Source organism: Herpailurus yagouaroundi, unplaced genomic scaffold (genome assembly GCF_014898765.1).
Source record: "Herpailurus yagouaroundi ecotype Mexico unplaced genomic scaffold, PumYag 205, whole genome shotgun sequence".
NCBI classification, from domain to species: domain Eukaryota; kingdom Metazoa; phylum Chordata; class Mammalia; order Carnivora; family Felidae; genus Herpailurus; species Herpailurus yagouaroundi.
Window position 1 is genome coordinate 6,465,483 of NW_024412436.1, and position 25,882 is coordinate 6,491,364.

The 25,882-nt window shown below is 36.0% G+C and overlaps 1 protein-coding gene across 1 annotated transcript in view; it reads left to right on the top strand.

Annotated features, from left to right (window-relative positions):
- FMN2 (formin 2) overlaps window positions 1–25,882 on the top strand; it is a 396,703-nt gene that overhangs the window by 294,854 nt on the left and 75,967 nt on the right.

The window sequence follows — 25,882 nt, forward strand, 5'->3', positions numbered from 1 at the left end:
ACTCATTTCTGTTGAGCACTTCTATAAGATTTTCCTTGCAAACTTTGTTTTCTCAGTTTCTGAGTTTTGCTCCTCTGTTCTCTCAAGCCTCCACAGTCTTTCTGTTTTGCTTCCTCATGACTCTGATGATAACCTCATCTTATCCTGTGGTGAGAAAACAGATGCTTTTATACAGAAGCTCCCACACCTTCCCACCACCACATCTACAAACCTGGCTGAGGAACTTGGGCTTCATCCTGAATCCTTGGGGAGCAGAGGTTTAAAGACTTAAAAAAGTTTATACTGGCAGAATCTGGGAAGGACTCAAGGCAGACAGACCAGACTTTAAGAAGGAAATTGCTTATAAAATTGTTATGGCAAATTGTTAGAGAAATGAGGCCCTGTTCTAAGGACATAATAATGGTCCTGAAGAGAGGACATATTTAAGGGATAACAATAGCATAGATGAGAAATTACTTGGTGACCAAATAAATATGGAGGTGATGCATAGGGTCCAGATTTCAGGTTTGTGTGGTGGGGAGTGGTGGTGTTAATCAGGATAGAGAATAGAAATATAGGAAAAGCTTTGGATGGATAGCATGACCTAAGTGGGCACACAGGTGAATGTTCCCATCAAGCTGGTGGATAGCTACCTTGGACATGGCAGAGAACACAGATGGAGGATTGGACATCATAAACAGGGTGATTATTTGGTGGATGTGATCACCTAGAAAGATAAAAAAAATAGACTCAGGGTTAAAATTCTTTAGGAGGGTGCATTTATAGGATGGACAGAGGAAGCCCCAACAGTTAGTGGTGAGTTAGGTAGAAAGAAAATGAAGAGAGGCTGTTGTGATGGAAGCCAGAGTTAGGAAGAGTTTCAGAAAGGAGGGAGTGATGGAACATTTTTCTTGGATCGGCATAGATGAAACCAGTTTTCTGAGGAAGTAGAAGGACACAACTCTGCAACAATTTTTAAAGTTATGTTGGATACTGTAACGGGCATAAGTGTTAGACAACTGTTTAATCAAAGTTCCTGAAATTTAGCTTATCTTTAATTTATGTCAACATATGTGATGATTTTATTTTCTGGATGTATTATGAAGAAAACTAATTAGTAATCACCAGACACTTATCTAGCATTTATCTGTAGTTTTTGTTTAATTTTCTTTTGTGCCTCTTCTTTTTTAAGTAGCAGAAAGCAAGAGGAAAGAAAGAAGAGATAACTAAGATCACTAGGGAAGCTCATGCTAAGCTAATATTTCTCTCAGCACTCAGTACACTTCTTCCTTTTTATTTTTCTTCTTTCTGTTTGAATCCAAGTTGTGTTATGGACTGAGTGTGCATATGAAAACCATATGCATAGATATAGAGGATTGCCTTTATAGGTATCTGTACATGGGGAGGTTGCTGGGAAAGAAATAGGAGCCTAGTTCTATGTTGTTGGCCTTCACAGCCTTTTTACTCATTTGGCACATTTTGATAAATGTTAATTTTCAAACCCAAGCTCAACTGTTTTTATGGGGGGTGAATGGCAAATTAAAGGTCATTTCTCTCCATGCTGTTATATGAAGTAAAGTCCTTATTTTGATTTTATAAATCAGAAATGGCTGATGAGATTTTTATTAGCCTAACTCTCCATACCTCCACCCCCTCTCTTCCCAAACATTTCTTCCTTAAATGAAGAAATGTGTTTTATAAGTGGAATTGTAAGTTGAGGCTGAAATGAAGGAATAGAACGAAGGTGAAGGTGCATAAATTTGTAATTACATATATTTACAAGGGTGTTGAAGCTTCTACTCTCAATATACAGTCTTTAGTTTTGGGAATTCTATGATTGAGAATGAAGAAATGGTGAAAGCAGTTGCATTAACTGTCCCAAAGACTGGGAAGTCTGCCAGAAGTATCTTCTACTGGAAATGGTACCCATGGTGCCCTATAAGCAGCGTTCCATATTCAGGGCGAGTATGTTTGGTGGTGTTTTTATTTCTTTTTCCAAAAATATACTGAGAATTTTTTTTAGTGATGATAAAAGTGTAAAATATATCTAATGTCCGAAGTCTTTCATTGACCATTTACAATTGAAAAACAAACTATTGTCTTTTAAGCACACAATGTTACTTATTATTCATATAATAATAGTAATATTAAGCATTAATACCAATTTTGTTGTGCTAAAGAACTAACTGAAGCCCTTTTATTCTCTATGTGATTTGGTTTCATGATTCTTTAGGACAGTCTGAGAAGCCACTATTATCCCCATTTTCTGATCAGAAAACAAAGGCTCAGAGGACTCAGTACTTGACTAAAGTCACACAACAGATGGCAAAGTCATGTTAGAACCAATACCTTCCATAAGAAGCTTTAGCTATATTTTATTTTAATTTAAAAATTATTAAAAATATCATTCGGGGTTCCAAGAGGTAGTGGATAAATGAGTTGTGTAATGTCAGGTGGTGGAAACCATATGCAGAAGAAATCCTATGTAGGATATGCAGTTAAACTCAAAAGTCACAGTATCAGAACTGGAAAGTGAGAGTACTTCTGCATTCATGCAATATGCATGCAGTGCTTTGTACCAGATAGACAAAGCTCCTTCCCCTGTTGATCAACGATTATGCCTTGTACCCCTCCTGTCACTCTTAACATGGAAGAAGCATGAATTTGAAATGATTCTCTGTAAAGGAGAATAGTCTATATCACCTCTTCTTTCTGAGGGTTAGATTTCCACCAGCCGCAGTCATCCATTCTGTTGCTGTGGAGGAGAAATGATCAAAGAGCCGCTGAGGAGTGGTGGGAATTGATTCCATATGAGATTTGCTAACAACTGCCTCCTGCGTATTTCTAGTTGGATGCTCCCACTGATGCCTCATCTAAACATCTCCATATTGTGTTCCATGTTGTATCCTCTGCACTCAGTACATAGCAGACTTCAAATAAATGTTTATTTCATACATGAATGAATAAAGGGATGACTTTCTCAATTCAGTCAAGTTCCTCAGGTCCTCTGCCCCTCCCGTATTCCCTGTCATTGTCATGGGACTTTGGCTTCATTGTTCATTTTTTAGTGAATAAGTAGAAGAAGCAATTTGTAATATTGCATGTATGTATTATAAAATGTAGGTATATAATGAAATGTCAGTCTTCTTACTATTACTTTCCTCTATTTTAACCAATGTTGTGTTTCATTTCTGTCCTTTCAGAGGTAATTTGTACATACATATGTGTATGTATGTACATAAATAAGCACATAAATTTGTATATTATATATAATTAGTGGTTACAACCTCTACATGTTGCTTTTGTCCCTTGCTTGTTCATTTTTATTATAAAATATTTTATACTTATATATATTTTATACTTATTTTATATATAATAAACATATATACATGCCTACATATAAATTATAATTTTGTATGTGTTTTATATTCATTTTTATATAACACAAAAATAAATTTTATTATTATTTTCTATTAAGTATGTTCTATAAAGTTGCCATCAACACTGAATTAATTAACACTGAACCATTGCTCCTAAAAGCAAATACAAGGTTCAGTTGCATCAAGGCTCTGGTTACATTGGTCTCGTTTTCATCAATCAGTCAATATACAACCTTGTTTGTGTGTGTTCATGTTTTTTTTTTTTTTAATGGGCTTTATTTTTAATAAGTTTATGTGTTTTCATGTTTGAAGACACCTTACTTAATATACATTGTTGAGTCATTAATACTGAACCAACAGCCAGCAGCACCATGAATTGTGCCTGAACCAAGCGTATCTAACACAAGTACTTTCTCTAAGGGATATCACAGCCTCTTTGTGCTTAGGGGCGAGCAGTAGACAGCACCGCAGCACTAAATTTGATGGCCATTTAAAAAAGATAAATTGCCTCCAAAAAAACCCCACAAAAATGCAAAAAAATGTGTCATGATAGACTAAGAAAAGGACACATATTTGTAATATGAGAGCTGAAATAAGCCAGAGCCTGGCCTTGTTCCACCTTTGCTGGGAATGTATGTGTCAGGTGACTCAAACTGTTCACTGTTATGCATATGTCCTTAGATAACTATCGAAGTACTACAAATGTTGATTTAGGAATTAAAATCAATTTTAGTGAGCAGGCAAATTCACAAATACAGAATTCATGAATAATGAGGATCAACTGTGTATGTGGAAGGCATTTATGTGTTATATACATATGACACAAATAAGAATATGATTTTATGAATATGTATGTATATATTATAACCTAAATGAGTCTAAAGAATTATAATGGAATGAGTAGCCAGGTATACCCCCTCAAGGAATGTAACATGATGAATACGTTCAGCTCTTCTGTTTGTCCTCCCTCAATCTTACATGCCTCTGTTCTCTTCAGCCATGACCACCATGTTGAATTTTCCATTATCATTTGCACACTTTCTATTTATACTTTTGCAAAGAATACAAATTGTAACTAATTTATTATTTAGTTGTGCAAACTTATGAACTGTATACGTGGAATTGGAAGCATTTTCTTCTATAACTTATTTTATTCTCCACTGAACACTGTTCTTGAGATCGTCCATGCTTATGCATATGGCTATATTTCATTAACATTGACTCCATTGTAGGACTACTATATTTCTCCTATTCTTTCCCTTTTTTAGCCAGTACAAAAAATGCTTATACGATTATCTATTTTCCAGACTCATGGTGTATGCAAATACCCTTTTTTTATGGTACAGACCCAAGGGAACAAAGATTCGCTTGGTCATTGGGAAATGAATCTTCAGTCTAGATAAAGCTAAATTGTTTTAAAATGTGATTAGTTCCAATCTACACTCCTATTGGCAGAGTTCTGGTATCAAATCCTGTGAGCACGTGGTCCTTACATTGGACAAGTCTATTATTTAAAGTGATACCGCATTGTGGTTTTAATTTGTATTTTATTTTTTATGAGGAGTTAGTATATTTTCATGTTGCTTCTTCTATGAAATGCATTTTGAGTCTTTTGGCTGTTTTTCTGTAAATTATTTCTCTGTCTCTTACTTATTGAATTATTAGTGATTCTTTATATTTTTAGGGTATTAAAGTGTTGCAAACTTTGGAGCTTCTCTTTTCACTTTTCTTTACTGACTTGATAAACAGAAGGTCTTTATTTCTATGTCCTGATATTTCTCAACCTGTTCCTTGATGAAATATGATTTTTGCCTTAAGAAATCTTTCCATGTTACAAGTTTATAGAAAGACTGTTTTAGATTGTCCTATAAAAATGTTGTAGTTTTACTTTGAAATTTCATCCTTAATATATCTGATTTTTATGTATGTATCGAATTGATTTTTGTGTGTGGCCTTTAAAAGTCAAATTTAATTTTTTACATAGATAATATTATGTTGTTTTAGTCATTTAGTACCATGTAATGAATATACCATCCCCTCTTTTCTAAAATACAGTACCATTGTATCATGTACAAGTTTTCCATATATATATATACATATATATTCCACATATATATATATACACACATACATATATATATTTATATTCCATATATATTTTCCCATTTATATACATATATGTGTGTGTGTGTGTGTGTATTGTTTTCCTGGGTTTTCTCTATATGATTGCATTAACCTATTTCCAATATTATTCTTCATAACAAAACCTGTTACTATCTTATTTACTGTAGCTTCCTAATACTACTTAAAATGTGGTCACATTAAATTCCCATTTTCTTTAGGAGACTTATGCCTCTTCTTGTTAATTTATTCAATATAATTTTGGAATCAAGTTGTCAAGTTCCACCAAAAAAATCTATTAGGATTTTAACATGATTACATAGGCTATACATCAGTTTCGGGAGAACTGACATCTTACTATATTGAATCTATGAACACGATAAAGACTGACGTCTATTTATGCCTCCTTTAAAGTTGGTATAAAAATTTCTATAATTTTCCTTAAGGTCTTTACATAGGTTTTTTTTTAATATTCCTATTAAAAAATTTTAGTATATTCCTAAAGACCTTATTTTTTACTATAATACATTTTGTGAATCACATTTATTATTATTATCTGAGGATAAATAAAATTCAAATAACTACTGTATAAAGCTGTCACATCCTAGAAACTTGCTGAACTCAATAATTAGTAATTTGTGAATTTTACAATTTTTTCATAGAGATCACTGCAAATAATCACCATTTTATTTCTTAGTTTCTTTTTTCTGACTGTGTTCACTGGCTTGTCCCTTCAGTGTTATATGGACAGAAAGCATGGAAATGTCCTATTACAAAGACATATGGTTAGAGGAATGGAGAGACTGACTTTGTAAATTCATTACCACCAACTGATTGATGGTTTTCTTTTCATTCAACATTTCCTCTCTACTACCTTGCAAATTGTATTTTGTGCCTTCATTCTTTTAATATATACCTTGGATAGTTCAACAGGGTTCTTTAACAAAATCTAAGATTTAAAATAATACAGTCCCTAGAGTTAAACTCTAACCTCACCCATTTATACTTACATGCCATTCTTTTCCAATGTTTTTGTATCATCTTATGTTTTTTTTATAACCAATACCATTTTCTTTGCTCGCCATACCCTCATGCTTCCTTCTAAACCTTCCTTCTAAGATGATTTTTCTTCTCTTTGAAGTATACTCTTTGAAAGTTCCTTTGTGGGGGAAGAGCACCTGAGTGACTCAGTTGGTAGTGTGTCCAACTCTTGAATTCACCTCAGATCATGATCTCATGGTTTGTGGGTTCAGAACCCATGTCAGGCTCTGTGCTGACAGTGTAGAGCCTGCTTGAGATGCTCCGTCTCCCTCTCTCTCTGGCTCTCTCCTGCTTGCTTGCTCACTCTCTTTAAAAATAAATAAACTTAAAAAATTTTTTTTAAGTTACTTTGGTATGAGACTGGGTTGTAGACTCTTTTCTGGTCTGTGTAGAAGTGTACATCACACTTACTTTGGAGAGACATGTCTGCTAATCATAAAAAATCTGGGCTGAAAATAAATTCCTCTCAGGAGTCTGGGTACCTTAGACTCTTCCCTAAACGGGTTGGCAACTCTGCTTTGGTCCAATTTTTGTGTCTTTGTTTCTAATCTAACTTTTCTCTCAGGCTCTTATATGTTTCCTATTTCTCTTTATGTTTGTTTTGGTTAATCATCAAGGGACACTACCAACCAAGAACTATTTTAAAATAAATTTTTGCCGTGCATTTTAGAGTCACATATTGTGGATTGAGACCCAATGCAGAGTGATTGCCCATTTGGGATTATGGATTCTTATGTGAGAGGGCTTTCCCTCCCATCCGGAGCCAAAGAGAGATGGACATCTTTACTTCAATGTCTACTTTAGTGATGTGTAATGCTTTTCAGTTTCCTCCTCACTGAGGGAGTGTCTCTTTAGACTCCTTGAAGAATTCTAGTCCTGTTCAATATTTCCCTGTATGGCCTTTCAAACTACAGCTCTAAGTTGCTGGGTTTAGCAAAAGTTGATGTTCCTAATGCAGGGGCTGTTTATACCCCTTTGGAACCTTGCTCCTGTTTGTTTTTATGGCCTCAGAGAATTTTCCTTATTTTCTAGCCAATTCAGCCATGCATTCAAGTTTACTTTCACTGGGTATCTTTGTGCTTTGTTGTGCAACTTTGTGGTATCTGGTCCTTAGTATGGTTGAAAATAGAGGTCTATCTTGAATTTTTTCTTTTTCTTTTTTTTTTTAATGAAATTTATTCTCAAATTGGTTTCCATACAACACCCAGTGCTCATCCCAAAAGCTGTCCTCCTCAATACCCATCACCAACCCTTCCCTCCCTCCCACCCCCATCAACCCTCAGTTTGTTCTCAGTTTTTAAGAGTCTCTTATGCTTTGGCTCTCTCCCTCTCTAACCTCTTTTTTTTCTTCCCCTCCCCCATGGACTTCTGTTAAGTTTCTCAGGATCCACATAAGAGTGAAACCATATGGCATCTGTCTTTCTCTGTATGACTTATTTCACTTAGCATAACACTCTCCAGTTCCATCCACGTTGCTATAAAAGACCATATTTCATTCTTTCTCATTGCGACGTAGTACTCCATTGTGTATATAAATCACAATTTCTTTATCCATTCATCAGTTGATGGACATTTAGGCTCTTTCCATAATTTGGCTGTTGTTGAAAGTGCTGCTATAAACATGGGGATACAAGTGCCCCTATGCATCAGCACTCCTGTATCCCTTGGGTAAATTCCTAGCAGCGCTACTGCTGGGTCATAGGGTAGTCTATTTTTAATTTTTTGAGGAACCTCCACACTGTTTTCCAGAGCGGCTGCACCACTTTGCATTCCCACCAACAGTGCAAGAGGGTTCCCATTTCTCCACATCCTCTCCAGCATCTGTAGTCTCCTGATTTGTTCATTTTGGCCACTCTGACTGGCGTGAGGTGATACCTGAGTGTGGTTTTGATTTGCATTTCCCTGATAAGGAGTGACGTTGAGTATCTTTTCATGTGCCTGTTGGCATTCTGGATGTCTTCTTTAGAGAACTGTCTATTCATGTCTTCTGCCCATTTCTTCACTGGATTATTTGTTTTTCAGGTGTGGAGTTTGGTGAGCTCTTTATAGATTTTGGATACTAGCCCTTTATCTGATATGTCATTTGCAAATATCTTTTCCCATTCTGTTGGTTGCCTTTTAGTTTTGTTGATTGTTTCCTTTGCTGTGCAGAAGCTTTTTACCTTCATGAGGTCCCAATAGTTCATTTTTGCTTTTAATTTCCTTGCCTTTGGGGATGTGTCAAGTAAGAAATTGTTGCAGCTGAAGTCAGAGAGGTCTTTTCCTGCTTTCTTCTCTAGGGTTTTGATGGTTTCCTGTCTCACATTCAGGTCCTTTATCCATTTTGAGTTTATTTTTGTGAATGGTGTAAGAAAGTGGTCTAGTTTCATCCTGCCTGTTGCTGTCCAGTTCTCCCAGCACCATTTGTTAAAAAGACTGTCTTTTTTTCCAATGGATATACTTTCCTGCTTTGTCAAAGATTAGTTGGCCATACTTTTGTGGGTCTAGTTCTGGGATTTCTATTCTATTCCATTGGTCTATGTGTCTGTTTTTGTGCCAATACCATGTTGTCCTGATGATTACAGCTTTGTAGTAGAGGCTAAAGTCTGGGATTGTGATGCCTCCTGCTTTGGTCTTCTTCAAAATTACTTGGGCTATTCAGTGTCTTTTGTGGTTCCATATGAATTTTAGGATTGCTTGTTCTAGCTTCGAGAAGAATGCTAGTGCAATGTTGATTGGGATTGCATTGAATGTGTAAATAGCTTTGGGTAGTATAGACATTTTAACAATATTTATTCTTCCAATCCATGAGCATGGAATGTTTTTCCATTTCTTTATATCTTCTTCAGTTTCCTTCATAAGCTTTCTATAGTTTTCCGCATACAGATCTTTTACGTCTTTGGTTAGGTTTATTCCTAGTTATTTTATACTTCATGGTGCAATTGTGAATGGGATCAGTTTCTTTATTTGTCTTTCTGTTGCTTCATTATTAGTGTATAAGAATGCAACTGATTTCTGTACATTGATTTTGTATCCTGCGACTTTGCTGAATTCATGTATCAGTTCTAGCAGACTTTTGGTGGAGTCTACCGTATTTTCCATGTATAATATCATGTCATCTGCAAAAAGTGAAAGCTTGACTTCGTCTTTGCCAATTTTGATGCCTTTGATTTCCTTTTGTTGTCTGATTGCTGATGGCTAGCACTTCCAACACTATGTTAAACAACAGCGGTGAGAGTGGACATCCCTGTCGTGTTCCTGATCTCAGGGAGAAAGCTTTCAGTTTTTCCCCATTGAGGGTGGTATTAGCTGTGGGTTTTTCATAAATGGCTTTTATGATGTTAAGTTATGTTCCTTCTATCCCGACTTTCTCGAGGGTTTTTATTAAGAAAGGATGCTGAATTTTGTCAAATGTTTTTTCTGCATCGATTGACAGGATCATATCTTATCTTTTCTCTTATTAATGTGATGTATCACATTGGTTGATTTGCGAATGTTGAACCAGCCCTGCATCCCAAGAATGAATCCCACTTGAAAATGGTGAATAATTATTTTTATATGCTGTTGAATTCGATTGGTCTCGAATCTTATTCGTATCTTATTAAGATCTTTCTTAATAAGTATCTTATTAAGAATTTTTGCATCCATATTCATCAGGGATATTGGCCTGTAGTTCTCTTTTTTTGCTGGGTCTCTGTCTGGTTTAGGAATCAAAGTAATGCTGGCTTCATAGAATGAGTCTGGAAGTTTTCCTTTCCTTTCTATTTTTTGGAACAGCTTGAGAATGAAAGGTATTATCTTTGCTTTATATGTTTGGTAGAATTCCCCAGGGAAGCCATCTGGTCCTGGACTCTTATTTGTTGGGAGATTTTTGATAAGTGATTCAATTTCATCACTAGTTATGGGTCTGTTCAAATTTTCTATTTCTTCCTGTTTGAATTTTAGAAGTGTGTGGGTGTTTAGGAATTTGTCCATTTCTTCCTGGTTGTCCAGTTTGTTGGCATATAATTTTTCATAGTATTCCCTGATAATTGCTTGTATTTCTGACGGATTGGTTGTAATAATTCCATTTTCATTCATGATTTTATCTATTTGGGTCATCTCCCTTTTCTTCTTGAGAAGCCTAGCTAGAGGTTTATCAATTTTGTTTATTTTTTCAAAAAACCAACTCTTGGTTTCATTGATCTGCTCTACAGTTTTTTTTTATTTCTGCTCTTATCTTCATTATTTCTCTTCTTCTGCTGGGTTTGGGGTGTCTTTGCTGTTCTGCTTCTATTTCCTTTAGGTGTGCTGTTAGATTTTGTATTTGGGATTTTTCTTGTTTCTTGAGATAGGCCTGGATTGCAATGTATTTTCCTCTCAGGACTGCCTTCACTGCATCCCAAAGCATTTGGATAGTTGTATTTTCATTTTCATTTGTTTCCATATCTTTCTTAATTTCTTCTCTAATTTCCTGGTTGACCCATTCATTATTTAGTAGGGTGTTCTTTAACTTCCATGCTTTTGGAGGTTTTCCAGACTTTTTCCTGTGGTTGACTTGAAGCTTCATAGCATTGTGGTCTGAAAGTATGCATGGTATGATCTCAATTCTTGTATACTTACGAAGGGCTGTTTTGTGACCCAGTACGCGATCTATCTTGGAGAATGTTCCATGTGCATTCGAGAAGAAAGTATATTCTGTTGCTTTGGGATGCTGAGTTCTAAGTATATCTGTCAAGTCCATTTTATCCAATGTATCATTCAGGGCCCTTGTTTCTTTATTGACCGTGTGTCTAGATGATCTATCCATTGTTGTAAGTGGAGTATTAAAGCCCCCTGCAATTACCACATTCTTATCAATAAGTTTGCTTGTGTTTGTGAGTAATTGTTTTATATATTTGGGGGCTCCTGTATTCGGCGCATAGACATTTATAATTGTTAGCTCTTCCTGATGGATAGACCCTGTAATTATTATATAATTCCCTTCTTCATCTTTTGTTACAGCCTTTAATTTAAATTTAGTTTGTCTGATATAAGTATGGTTATTCCAGCTTTCTTTTGACTTCCAGTAGCATGATAAATAGTTCTCCATCCCCTCACTCTCAATCTGAAGGTGCCCTCAGGTCTAAAATGAGTCTGTTGTAGACAGCAAATGGATGGGTCTTGTTTTTTTATCCATTCTGATACCCTATGTCTTTTGGTTGGCGCATTTAGTCCATTTACATTCAGTGTTATAGAAAGATATGGGTTTAGAGTTATTGTGATTTCTCTAGGTTTCATGCTTATAGTGATGTCTCTGGTACTTTGTCTCACAGAATCCCCCTTAGGATCTCTTGTAGGGCTGGTTTAGTGGTGATGAATTCCTTCAGTTTTTGTTTGTTTGGGAAGACCTTTATCTCTCCTTCTATTCTACATGACAGACTTGCTGGATAAAGGATTCTCAGCTGCATATTTTTTTCTGTTCATCACATTTAAGATTTCCTGCCATTCCTTTCTGGCCTGTCAAGTGTCAGTAGATAGATCCGTCACTAGTCTTATCGGTCTCCCTTTATATGTTAGAGCATGTTTATCCCTAGCTTCTTTCAGAATTTTCTCTTTATCCTTGTATTTGCCAGTTTCACTATGATCTGTTGTGCAGAAGTTCGATTCAAGTTACGTCTGAAGGGAGTTCTCTGTGCCTCTTGGATTTCAATGCCTTTTTCCTTCCCCAGATCAGGGAAGTTCTCAGCTATGATTTCTTCAAGTACACCTTCAGCACCTTTCCCTCTCTCTTCCTCCTCTGGAATCCCAATTATGCATGTATTATTGTGTTTAATTGTGTCACTTAATTCTCTAATTCTCCCCGCATACTCCTGGATTTTTTTTATCTCTCTTTTTCTCAGCTTTCTCTTTTTCCATAATTTTATTTTCTAATTCACCTATTCTCTCCTCTGCCTCTTCAATCTGAGCTGTGGTGACCTCCATTTTATTTTGCAGCTCATTTATAGCATTTTTTAGCTCCTCCTGTTTCTTAGTCTCTTGATCTCTGTAGCAGTAGATTCTCTGCTCTCCTCTATTCTTCTTTCAAGCCCAGCGATTAATTTTATGACTATTATTTTAAATTCATTTTCTGTTATATTGCTTAAATCGTTTTTGATCAGTTTGTTAGCTTTCGCTACTTCATGGAGTTTCTTTTGAGGAGAATTCTTCCATTTTGTAATTTTGGATAGTCCCTGGAGTGGTGCAGAGCTACAGGGCTCTTCCTCTGTGCTGTCTGGAATAACTTGTGTTGGTGGGGGGGCTGCAGTCAGACCTGATGTCTGCCCCCAGCCCACTGCTGGGGCCACAGTCAGGCTGGTGTGTACCTTATCTTCCCCTCTCCCAGAGGCAGGACTCACTGTGGAGTGGTGTGGTCCCTGTCTGGGCTACTTGCACACTGCCAGGCTTATGGTGCTGCTTCGATGGGATCTGGCGTATTAGCTGGGGTGGATCCTCTTCCGTGGCCTCTTGCCTACGCTTGGCTCCAGAGAGTCCATTTTGCTAGTCTTCTGGTGGTTTTCTGGGTTATTTAGGCAGATGTGGGTGGAGTAAGTGATCAGCAGGACGCAGTGAGCCCAGTGTCCTCCTACACGGCCATCTTCCCCCTCGATGTTATCTTGAATTTTTTCAATTAAACTATCTTTGAGATAATTTTCTATCAGTACATTCTTAATGAGTTTATGGTATTCCATTGGAAAAACACACCGCTGACTTTCTCATTTCTTTATTCACAAACCTTCTTTCCGATAACATTTCTTTTAAAGGAGAAAAATTATAGAGAATTAATGTGTACATTTCTCATACTGCTTATGTGTACAGTATATTCCTAAATGTTGAACTTCTGGGACAAAGCAATATTAGCCTTATTCTATTGTTTTTAATAGACTACTTAAAAAAAAGTTTTTTCATGTTTATTTATTTTGAGAGAGGGAGGGAGAGACACAGGGAGAGAGAGAGAACATGCTCGTGGACACATGCATGCAGGAGGGGCAGAGAGAGGGGGAGAGAGAGAATTCCAAGCAGGCACCATGCCAGCAGCACAGAGCTGGCACATGCTATCAGCATGAACCATGAGATCATGACCTGAGCCAAAACCAAGAGTTGGATGTTTTACCAACTGAGCCACCCAGGTGCCCCTGGTCTTTTCCTAGATGCCTTCTTTTCCCATTGTTCCTCCCAACCTTGCTTTTCTTTTCTCTTGCATGACTAAGTCCTGTGGATTTTCTCAACATGTCAGCTTCCTTGCTTTAACCCTATCCTAGCTCAAAATAATTTCTTGCTTCTGTTTTGCTATGCCCTTCCTAAGAGGTCCATTTTTCCCTGTTACTTTCATTCTATTGTAGTATAATCACCAGGGAAACTCATAATAACCTAGAGTCTTCTGGAAAAGATTGATTTATGCTTAGTATCATGATTAAAAGGTATATGAATGCTCATTACAATTTAAATATATTTAAATTATATCTAATATATTTTAAAATATGTCAAATATCTGAACTATTTTGTTAAAATATTCCCTGTTTGCCCTCAATATTATGTCATAAACTATTAACTGCATATTTTTCATGATTAAACCTCAGCTTTCCTTCCTTAGGTCCTGGGTACTTGGATAGGATCCACTGTGAGAATCCTAAACAATTGTTATGTTCTTATAGCAGAACCCCAAATGCATTCCTTAGTGGATGATACAACACTTTCTAGTTTTTTGGGGTTTTCTTGAAGAAAAGTCAACTAGATTTTGAATTTATGACTACAACTTTTAAAATTGTAAACTTTTTTTTGTTAGAGCAATTCTGGTATAATAAAACCAAAGGATCTTTTTCTGTAATTACTTAGGAAATAACAACATGTTGATTCAAAGGGAAGTACCCCTAACTTAATAAATTTAACCATTAAGAATTGCAAAGCTTTCTGGTTAATGTTTAAAATCTGTCAGTCTGTTAATTTTCTGCTTGATAGATCTTTTTTATATTATTTGGGAATTAGGACTATTAGGGGCATTAGAATTAAGGGATGTCTCTGATCATCTACATCTATTCTGAAGATGAGTAACACTTGTGAGGCATAGATCCATGATACATAGGAGAGAGAAATCATCTAACTCAGATGGCAAATGGTTTCACCTTATGTGCCAAATCTAGTAGGGTGGTAATGACTTCTTGGAGTCTTGTCTGAGGCATAATTCTTGGGTCTTTAACTGAACTCTTTAATTTTAATTTTTTCAAAAATATTTATTTATTTTTGAGAGAGAGACAGAGACAGAGTGTGAGTGGGGGAGGGGCAAAGAGAGAGGGAGACACAGAATCTGAAGCAGGCTCCAGGCTCCAAGCTGTCAGCACAGAGCCCGACATGGGGCTCAAACTCACAGACTGCGAGATCACGACCTGAGCCGAAGTCAGACATTTACCTGGCTGAACCACCCAGGCACCCCTGGATTCTTTAATTTTAAAGAGTAGCTTGATTAATTAGCTTTATTGTGATTAGTGCTTATGTGATGCACCTTTTTATATTTCTTCTTTTTACATTTAACTTAAGTGTATATTAATATTTTAGGTGGGATTTTTTGAGAGTGCATGTAGCTAAAAGTTTTCTAGTCAATTTGAAAACCCTCACATTTTAATCAAGCATTTAGGCCACTTACATTTAATATAACAATCTATATGGTTGCATTTCATTCACTGTCTTTATATTTGTCTTTTGTCTGTCATGTTGTTTTCCTTTTTATCTCTTTCCCTGCCTTCTTAAGGATTAGTTGGATATTTCATTTTATTTCTATCATTGGCTTATTAGCTTTATCTTTTTGTTTTCTCTTTTTACTGTTTTTTCTAGGGTTTACATTATATCTCTTTAATTTATCAGTGTACCTTCATATAATTTTATTCAATTTGAAATGTAATCTGAGAGCTTTAAGCAGTATATTTCCAGTGTCCCTCCTATTCTTTGTGTTGTTGTTGCCATATTTTTCCTTTCATATCAATCATAACTGAAACAATATATTGTTTGTACTTTTACTTTTAACAGTCAATTGTCTTTCAAAGAAATGTATAAATGAAAAAATATCTCATATTCTTCCCCATATTTAGCATTTCTAGTTCTTTTCAGTCATTTGTATACATCAAAATTTCCATCTGGTGTCATTTTCCTTCTAACTGAATAACTTCCTTTAACATTTCTTATTCTGTAGGTCTGCCAGTGCCAAACCTTTTAGCATTTGATTGCTTGACAATTTTTGTATTTGTTTGTTTATTTTATTTATTTATTTGTTTATTTTTCCCCATATTTGATAAATATTTTCAGTGGATATAGAATTGTAAATTAATAGGATTTTTTGTTTTTGTTTTTGTTTGTTTCTTGCCACACATCAGGATATTTTTCTCTTGTTTTCTGCTTGCCTAATTTCTGATGAGAAATTTATATTAGTTTCCTATAGTTGCTATAAAAAATTACCACAACTTTGTTGACTTAAAACAACACAAATTTATGTTTCTGGAGATCATAAATCCAAACAGATCTTTTGGGTTAAAATTATGGTGTCAGCAGAACTTTGTTCCTTCTGGAGACTCTAAGGTAGAATCTAGTTCCTTGTCTTTTTCAAAATATATTTTTTTAATTTTTTAATTTTTATTTATTTTTGAGAGAAAGACAGAGTGAAAGCAGGGGAGGAACAGAGAGAGAAGGGGACACAGAATCCGAAGCAGGCTCCAGGCTCCAAGCTGTCAGCACAGAGCCCGACGTGGGGCTAGAACTCATAAACCTTGAGATCATGACCTGAGCTGAATTTGGCCACTTAACCGACCGAGCCACCCGGGCGCCCCTTCCTTGTGTTTTTAAAATTCTGGTGGTTGGGGCGCCTGGGTGGCGCAGTCGGTTAACCGTCCGACTTCAGCCAGGTCACGATCTCGCGGTCCGTGAGTTCGAGCCCCGCGTCGGGCTCTGGGCTGATGGCTCAGAGCCTGGAGCCTGTTTCTGACTCTGTGTCTCCCTCTCTCTCTGCCCCTCCCCCGTTCATGCTCTGTCTCTCTCTGTCCCAAAAAAATAAATAAACGTTAAAAAAAAAATTTAAAATTCTGGTGGTTTCCCCTATTCCTTGACTCTGGCTTTCCTTGCATCTTTAAAGTCAGGAATGTCTGGTAAAATTTTTTCATGTTGTATCGCTTTGGCACTGACTTTCTTCCCTCTCTCTTTCATTTCTAAGTGCTTTGTGGTTACTTTGGGCCAATCTAGATAATACAGGATGACTTTTCTCAGTACTGACATTAATTCCATCTGCAACTGCAATTCCCCCTTGACATGTAACATAACATATTCATAGACTGTGAAGATTAAAATGTAAACATCTTTGGAAAGCCATTATTCTGCCTCGCATAAAGTCTTTAATAATTTTAATTTTTGTTCCTTGATATAAAATGTATTTTCTCCCACTTGTGGCTGTTTTAACCTTCTGTGTTTATTGTTGATTTTTAGGATTTAGATATTAATGTGCATTTTTTGTATATGTATATTTTTATTGCTTGTAGTCAACTGACCTCTTACATCTGGAAATGTATAGTTTTTATCAGATTTGTAAAACATTTGGCCATTACGCATTTAGTTACTTTTCTGCCCTGGCTCTCTCCTTTTCATCCATTATCCCCATTTCACATATGCTATACTATCTACTATTGTCCCAAGGTTCTTAAGTCTTGGTTAGTTTTTTCAGTCTTTTCTTCTATATGCTTCAGTTGGAATAGATCCTGTTATGATTTCAAGTTCATTGTTCTTCACTTCTGAAATATCTGATCTCATGTCATTTTCATTTTAAATGAATTTTCATTTTTAATTCAATTGAATTTCTCATTTCAGATACTGTTATTTTTTCTCTCTACAAGTTCCACTTGGTTCTTTCTTTTGTATCTTTAATTATTATATACTAGATATTTGTGTCCTCCAAAATTCATATATTGGAACTCAATGTGTTGGTATTAAGAGGTGGGGTTTTAAGAGGTGATTATGTTCATGAAGGTAGAGTCCTCATAAATAGGACTAATGCCCTTATAGGAAAAGACATGAGAGAGTTGGCTCCTTTCTCTGTTCTGCACCATGTGAAACTGCACCAAGAAGTTGTTTGTCTGTAAACCAGTAAGAAGGCTCTCACTGGAAACCTATTGTGTTGGCACTCTGGTCTCAGACTTCCAGCCTCCAGAACTGTGACAAATGAATGTTGTTTAAGCTTCCAGTCTGTTACAGCAGTCTGAACAGACTGACACATCCATTTGAGCATAGTTATAATAGCTACTTTAATTTTAATGCTTTCGTTTTATTTGCTAGTTCCTCTCTTGACATTCCTGGTTCTGTTTCTATTGACTGATTTATCTTCTGGTAATTGATCACATTTTCTGATACTTGGTCTAGTAATTTTTTATTATATCCTAGGCATTGTTATGGTCATTGACTGTCTGGATTTTGTGTATTATTTTAAGGAATATCTGGCTTTGTTTGTGTGGACAATTTAAATTACTTGTGTCTCAGTTTGGCCCTTTAAGGCATGTTTTTGTGCTTTGCTGAGGCTAGTCTAGAGTATCCTTCACACCAGTGATAATTCAATCCTACTACAAGGTGTGACCCTGCCCTACCTCCCCTGCACACACATTGGGGTCTCCAATAGCTGTCCTGACCCAGGTGGTCAACAACAGTTCTCCACTGTAACTCCAGATTTCAAACACCTCTAGGTCCTGTATGAGCTCTGGGAATCATTCAGTTTATAGCTCCTGAATTCTCTCTTTGACATATAGAGCTTCACTCTATACATGTGCCACCTAATACTCAGCAAAAAACCCAAGAGATTCAATACAGTTTTGTGGCCTTCTTTTCTGTAAGGCTGTTTCCTCTCTGACTCTCAGCCCCTTAACTTTTACCTACTTCAGACTCCCCAAACTCCTAACTGTACTTCCTCAACTTAGGGAGACTGACTGGCTTATTTGGGTTCTCCTTCCAGGGCCCACAGTCTGGAAATTGCCTTTAGACAGAAATCCAGGAAGATTTTAGGGTTCAGCTAGTTTGTCTACCTTCTTTCATAGATGAGAGCTTTGTGCTGCCAGTTGTCAAATATATGAAGACTATTGTTTCATATATTTTATCCAGTTTTCTGGTTGATTACAGTAGGAGGTAAGTTGGGTTCTTGTTAAGTCCAGAGGTAGACGTCTCTTTCCATTGATTTAAAGTGAATAAGGTTAAAGTCTCCTTTGCCTCATTTGTTATGATATCACAGCATAAGAGGCTGAACTTGCTTCTATCTACAGCTTTTTGGACAATTATTTTTCATTATATTTCCCATCTTTTCTATGTTATATCCTTCCTTCCTTGACATCCTGGACTATGAGGCATTTATGTCTTTGCACCTTTTTGCTTGATGTTTGTTGTTTAAGTGTCCTCTTTAGTTCTCTCCTTTTTCATTTGACTGATGTTTGTTCATCAGTCATTTGTCACAGCTCAGCATTTTGCCTCTCTGTTTTCCTTATTAACATCTCTCTCAATAGGTAAATGTTTCACTTAATTTTGCTCATGACTGAATTGACAGTGTGGCTCTGGGATCAGACCGTGTGCATTTGAATCCTGTCTCTTTCTCTTAGTATTTCTTATATGTTGTACAAGTTATTTAACCACTAATTTCCTTCTTGCAAAATGGGAATAATTGTAGGGCTTTTCTTATAGGGCTTTATTATTGTAGGTTATTATATGCAAAGAATTAGATGTGCTCCATCGATTAAGCATCCAACTCTTGATTTTGACTTAGGTCATGATCTCACTTCATGGATTCAAGCCCCCTGTCAGTGTGGAGCCTGCTTGAGATTCTGTCTCTTTCTCTCTCTACCCCTCTGTCTCTACCTCTGTCTCCCCCACTCACGTGCACTCTCTCTCAAATAAATAAACTTTAAAAAAATACTTAGAATAGTAATGCCATTATCTGTATTAACATTCCCATTGAACTATCTCTGTAATGTTTATATGCATGATTATTAATGGGTCTCTCTGCTCGTCTAACATTTTCTTAATAGTTGTCCCCCTATTAGCCCCTAACAAAGTAACCAAAATGTATCTGTTGCTCAAAGTTTGGTTGAAATATTGTAACATTAAATCATGTGACTTTTGTTTCTAAGATTGGAATGCCCTAGCCTTCCTATGGTAATTCATAATTTGTGCATTGTGTGGGCAAGTAAAGTTCGGAGGAAGAGAAAATACATAAAGAAAGATTTTCTGGTTTTCACCTTTTTAGTTTAAGTGGTTTTGTGTCTTGTATTTTGAATGTACAAATTAGAATTAATTGGTATTGCAGTTATTATGGAAAGCTCAGTCTTGAGACATGCATTTGCATATTTTTAGTTAAAGGCTCATAGAAATTTTTGTGTTATCTGAAGGATCCTAATTTAGGTTCAGCTTGTAATTAGTAAAAAGGTATGCCTGATTCATCCTCTTCAAGGTATTTGCTACTTGAAAAAGAAAAAAAAGAGAATTTGCCCCAGAGGTGTCTTTTTTTAATGCTGATTACTGAAAGCTTATGAGAGATTTACTTAGAATATAGGTAGAATGCTATGTTGGCTTTGTCTATAATTTTATTTTTAAAATTGGGTGCTATAAGCAATGTTTCCGTTGGAAGTCAATAACTCTTTTTGTACTGTATTGTTCACAGAATGTGAAACTCATACATGAACATTATGCTTTCCCATGTCGTTTTTGCTTTGGGTTTAAAAAGAAGATTTAGAAAGGAATTTCACTAAGGACCACTTCAATAACTACATGAGACTGGGTGATAATAGCACACGGCTTTCGTATATTTTAGGTCTGGCCAGCAGCCACATATATCAAATTTTTGAACTATACATCATTTACTATAGTGTGTTTGTTTCTTGAATTTTTACAGCAATCACCTATTCATTATGTTTATACACTCATATTTCTAGGGACACACATGGTATGTACTTTTATGCACAAAGTAGGAATAACCCTCCGTATTAACTCAAAGTTGGCTGTGAGTTATTGCAAAGGCCAAGTTGTAACTTTATACTCTGTAGATAATTGCTTTCTTCCTCTCAGGAGTATTCCACAGCATTTGTTTTATTTTCCTAAGAACAATTTGCAACATCAAGGAAGGAAGGCATTGAGCGTTCGTTATTTCCTTTGCTATCTGAGGAAAGAAGTTCTGATATTCATCCACTGTCTGACCTATATCAGCTGCCTAAATTTACTTGACTTTCAGCTCATTGTCAAAAGGATCAGTGTCTCAAAAATCTCAAAACCAAAGTAATATATCTACAATTAAATGACAACTTTAAGTGACTCAAAAGAAAGGCACTGCATCTGTCTAAAAAATAACCCATACTGGCTGCACTTAAAAGCAACTGAAATGCACATTCATAGCTAATTATAAACAAAAACTAGTTAACACTTTAAATAAAAGGAAAAATAGCAAAAAGATTTAGAGCCTAGACAAGCAGATGAAAGGGTTCTAAGTTGCCTTCCATCTGATATTACTCAAATGCAACTCTGTCTCCAATTACCTGGGAATATGTGGTCTTCCCTCACCAAAGCTCCAGATCAGAAAGGGCGTCCGTTCCGTGCCTCTGCTTACTCAGAGTCATTTGGAACAAGTTCAGCAGAAATATTTAACATTGCAAAAGAGTCTGGAGCCAGACAAGTGACTACAGACACTAATCACTGGGTCAAAATAGTAACTTAGTAGGACAACAAACACCAGAAAATATTTGTGGAAGCAGAGATTTGGGGGAGGAAGTATTAATGCTGTTGGAGAAGAGATCACTGAATGCCAAAGCGCTCAAACAGAATCACTGAAACATTTTTTTTTTTTTAAGTAGTTTCATGTTTAGGGACATAGGAATGTCCATGCCAATGGTCTCTGGCAGAATTGGACCTGAAAGGTAATCTTATGCCCTAGCCTTAAAATAAATAAGTAGGGGGGAGGTGAAACTAACCAACTAAATAAATAAAGACTGCCTCCTAAAAAGTTCAGTGTTTCTTTTATTACATGGTTTTAACCACAAGCTTTGTCTGCCTCAAATTACAAATTTCTAGCTTTTGAGATTTGGGGGGCAAGGGGAAACCATCCCTACAAGAGTTGCAATAGTTTTATGAATATCTAATACCCAGTTTGCCCCTGAAGTGCACAGTTGATCTATCAGCTCACATAAGGTCCATTCGTTTCTACATGTTTCGATTTTAGGTCTGTGAGTTACTAATATTCTCTGGAGATTGTGTCAGTACAAACCACTTTTTATTTTGCCTTCTTTCTTAAACTACATTGTACTTTTTCTTCCTTCTAGTATCAGTACAGGATTGATTGTTTTATTTCACCATTCTGATTTTCTTCTCCCCACGTTAAACTCTGTTCCCAGTACATCCAGTCTCAGAACATTTTCTTGGCTGTGGAACCCAGACATCAAGATAGGAATGGTTACCCGTAGTATATTAGAGTAAAACATGCATGCTTTAGAGGAATGTTGCAAACTTTGAAAATATCTTATCTTTTGGATTTCTGTAGTTCTTCCCTAAATTTACAAAAGGTACTGTTTCCCCCCATACAGCGATTTTATTTACTACCGTACCTCCACAAAAAGGACTGAGAAACTGTTAGCCTCTGCTTATACTCTTAAGTATTAGGAGCCTGTGAAAACAACAACACATACAAATTAAGTAGAAATAAAAAACAAGAAAAGATATTAAATATAGAGTTATTTTTTGCTTTTTTGTAAAAGTGTTTGAGCCTCCTGTGATATGTCTTGGCCCATAACTTCTTTATATTGTTATAAGGAGGCACTCTTATTTTAGCAATATATAAGCCTCATTCTGAATCTGGGTTCTATGTAGAAGGATTAAGAAGATATTTGGTGCTCCTCCAATGGAGAAATTTTTACATTTTGAAAGTAACATATCCCAGTCCTTTTTTTTTTTTATATAGTCACGGTAATGTGGAGAGGAAAAGAAAGACAGAAAAATTATTACCTATGCAGCAGGTGGTTTACGCATTATTTTATGCATAATAAGGAAACTATTACCCTGTTATAATGATAAAGAAAAGTCACTAAATCCATGTGATTAGTAAGGTTATTAAAATCTAACACAACTTAGTGGCTGGTATAGAATTCATGCATAGGTCTACCTGATTCTGAATGTCATGTCCTAAACCGAAACACTGACCCTGATGAGATATGAAAATGAGTTTGAGTGGTAAGAATCTTGCCAAGGAACTGTAACTCTTTCATGCACCATGTGGGAGAGGGCATGTCTTAGGGATCTGAGGCCAAGGGTGCCCTGGGTTGGTGGTGTCCATTAGGAGTCACGCCAATTCCTCCATCAAAGGTGGTCAAGGCTTCCTGGCAATAGAGGTGCAGGGAGCCTCAGGTGATTGGATGACAATATGAAGGTCACTCTAAACCAAGCCATGGACCTGTTTGCCTATTTTAATGCTTTTTTAAAACTTTTCTGTAGTTACCATTATCATGAATGACTAGAAGGCCACCATTCTCATTTGACATATGAAAAAAAGAAATAAGCTATGTGCTATAAAGAATGGGAAAATTTGGGGTCCCTGAGTGGCTCAGTCAGTTGAGCATCTGATTTCGGCTCAGGTCATGATCTCACAGAATTTGAGCCCCGGGTCGGGCTCTGTGCTGACAGCTCAGAACCTGGAGCCTGCTTTGAATTCTGTGTCTCCCTTTCTGTCTGCCCCTCCCAGATCATGCACTCTCTCTTTCACTCTCAAAACCAATTGTTTTTTAAAGTTAAAAACAAAGAATTGGAAACTCAGTCATCCTTTAAATAGAAAATTGGAACCTTTTATAACTCTTATCAAGAAAAATTTGCATACTTAATTGATAAAGGTTTATTGACACTATGTTGTAAATATATAGGAAACGTGCTAAAAGTAACACTGGCATTCAAAACTAGTCACAAAGCCATCTGTGCCATTAGAAATGAACTAAAAACAGTATTTGTATTTTTGAAAATATAGCTCAGGGAATGAAATAATTAGCAATAAGATGTTGAAATGGTTTATAGAAAATAATCTTATTTCTATGTCACCTTCAGCTTTTACTAGAAAAGTTATTTATATAACACAGATGGCCACTGCCTGTCAGAAGCTTCTACTCAGATGGAAAAACACAGTCTTTAAGATTTCGGTCCCTGGATGGGACTAGCTTGAATACCTCCTACATGAATGGCAGTGTTATTCTTATTTTGTTGCTAAAAGATATCCTAATTTTCTCTAACTTCATTACATTTTATTTTACTTTGGTAGATTTCATACTCATTAACTAAAGAAACAGAATGCTGCATGTGTCACTAAGTTAACATCGTAAGTGTGTTTCAAAGAATCACAACAGCAAAATGTTGATGGAGTGTTTGTACAAGCAGCTTGTTGGAAAGTGGTGTTTCACTGTTCCCAGAAAACTGAATTACACCCCAACTTTTCAGAAAGTTTTTGTTTCTAAGATTGCCATACAAAGGAAAATCTGTCTAGTTCACTGAATTGTTGACTCTACATCAAGAGTTGAAATGTGTACTCTAATGCACTTGCTTTGATCTCTCATTTGACTGTTTATCAAAGCTGATTACACTCTGAATACACAAATCCTCTTAGCTTCAAAATCATGTAAAGATAATGGATAATAGAGCATTTTTAAGTATTCTCCGCTCTTCCAATTTGGTTTTATGATTGTAATACAGCTATTAGGTTTGGGAGGAGGGTCTGTTTTTATGTTTAGTTCCCTTGGTAAGATGCAATCTTTTGCCACATTGAATTAGAGTGTGTTTTTTTTTTTTTAAGCCAAACTTGCTCATGCAGTGAAACAAGAACTGTTTTAGTACACATCAAAAGGAATCATTATGAACATATGAAACTCACTTCACTCTACTCACCACAATTTAGGGGCTTATGCTTTTTGAAAAGCTGTAACTATGTGCTTTCTTTATCTCCATATAAGTTGAAACCTAATAAAATAGCTTTTGATGTATTCAATTAAAGATAATTATATATCACCTGACAAATTTCAAGAGCTTAAAATCCAAAATTTTCAAAGAACATTTATTTAGTCCCTGCTAATTATTGGAGGCACTATGTTAAATATTTTATATATGTCAACAGATTAATCTATTTGCCTAAGATTACGTAGCTAATTTTAATGGTAGAATCAGGAATAGAACACAGATCTCTTGCACTCATTCCAGCATGTTTTAAATTTCATAAGAAGTTTACTTGATTCTTCTAACATAATCCAGAAATTTTCTTCCAACCTCACTCTTAATCTCTGTATTTTTCAAAAAAGGAAAAAATATATATATACATATGAGGGCAATTGGAAGAATGTCCTTTCTGAAAATGGCACGCATTGTGCTACTTTTTTGTTTTCCCTTATACTCTATATTGTTCTAGAATTGCTTCTTGAAGCACACCGTTTTTAAGCTAGGCAGCCCAGAGCAGATTTTATAAGACAATGTATTCATGTTGGAACCTTTTCAAAGTAAAATCATGGAGCATTTATTCTATTTTTTAATATGGCTAACAATTGACCTGTAAGTTCATGTAAACAATCTAAAGTACAAAAATGTAAAGGAGAAAACAATGCTCTCTGCTGCCAGGTCAAATGATCCCTGCTAAATTCGACAATCTTGGCCAAGAGTGGCAGCATGCCCCTGAATTATGGCTTTAAAGATACTGTACAGACCTTTGAACAAACACTATCTTGAGGTTGTAAAACATTAACCAGCCCAAGCTGGATTATTGTGTTTTAAGTAGTGATAGAGACACTTTGACAATTCTCAAGTGACCATGGGTTTGATTTCATGCACAGTTCCAATTTTTTATAATCAACTCGCCCTCCTCCACTTTTCTCCTCATTTCTCCAGATGGTCACAAGTGTGACCCAAAAGACAACTTCTTTCACTAGTTCTAGGGTTTTTTTTTTTTAACTGATTTTTTTAACTTTTTGTCCTGTTGCTTAGTGATTTTCAAAGTGTGTGTGACAACCATTAGTGATGCATGAAATCAACTTAGTGGGTGACAACTACACTTTGAAACTACACTACACTACACTACACTAAACTGCACTATTCTAGTAGAATAGTCTAAAAATATTAGCATCACATGAAGGGTATTTTTTAAACTTTAGGTTCAGCGTGTGTGCACGTGCGTGTATGTAGAGTAATACATCATGCTTGCTGGTCGAAAAATGTAAAAGTCACTGCCACACATGTTTTATGTAACGAAGTTCCTATGTTTTTTCAAATAATTTCAAATAATGATATAATCACCTTCTCAAATTTGATCTTTGGGTTTGTCAGTCTACCATTTGTGTTTAGACAAAAATGCTAGCAAATAAATGAGTACACTGTTG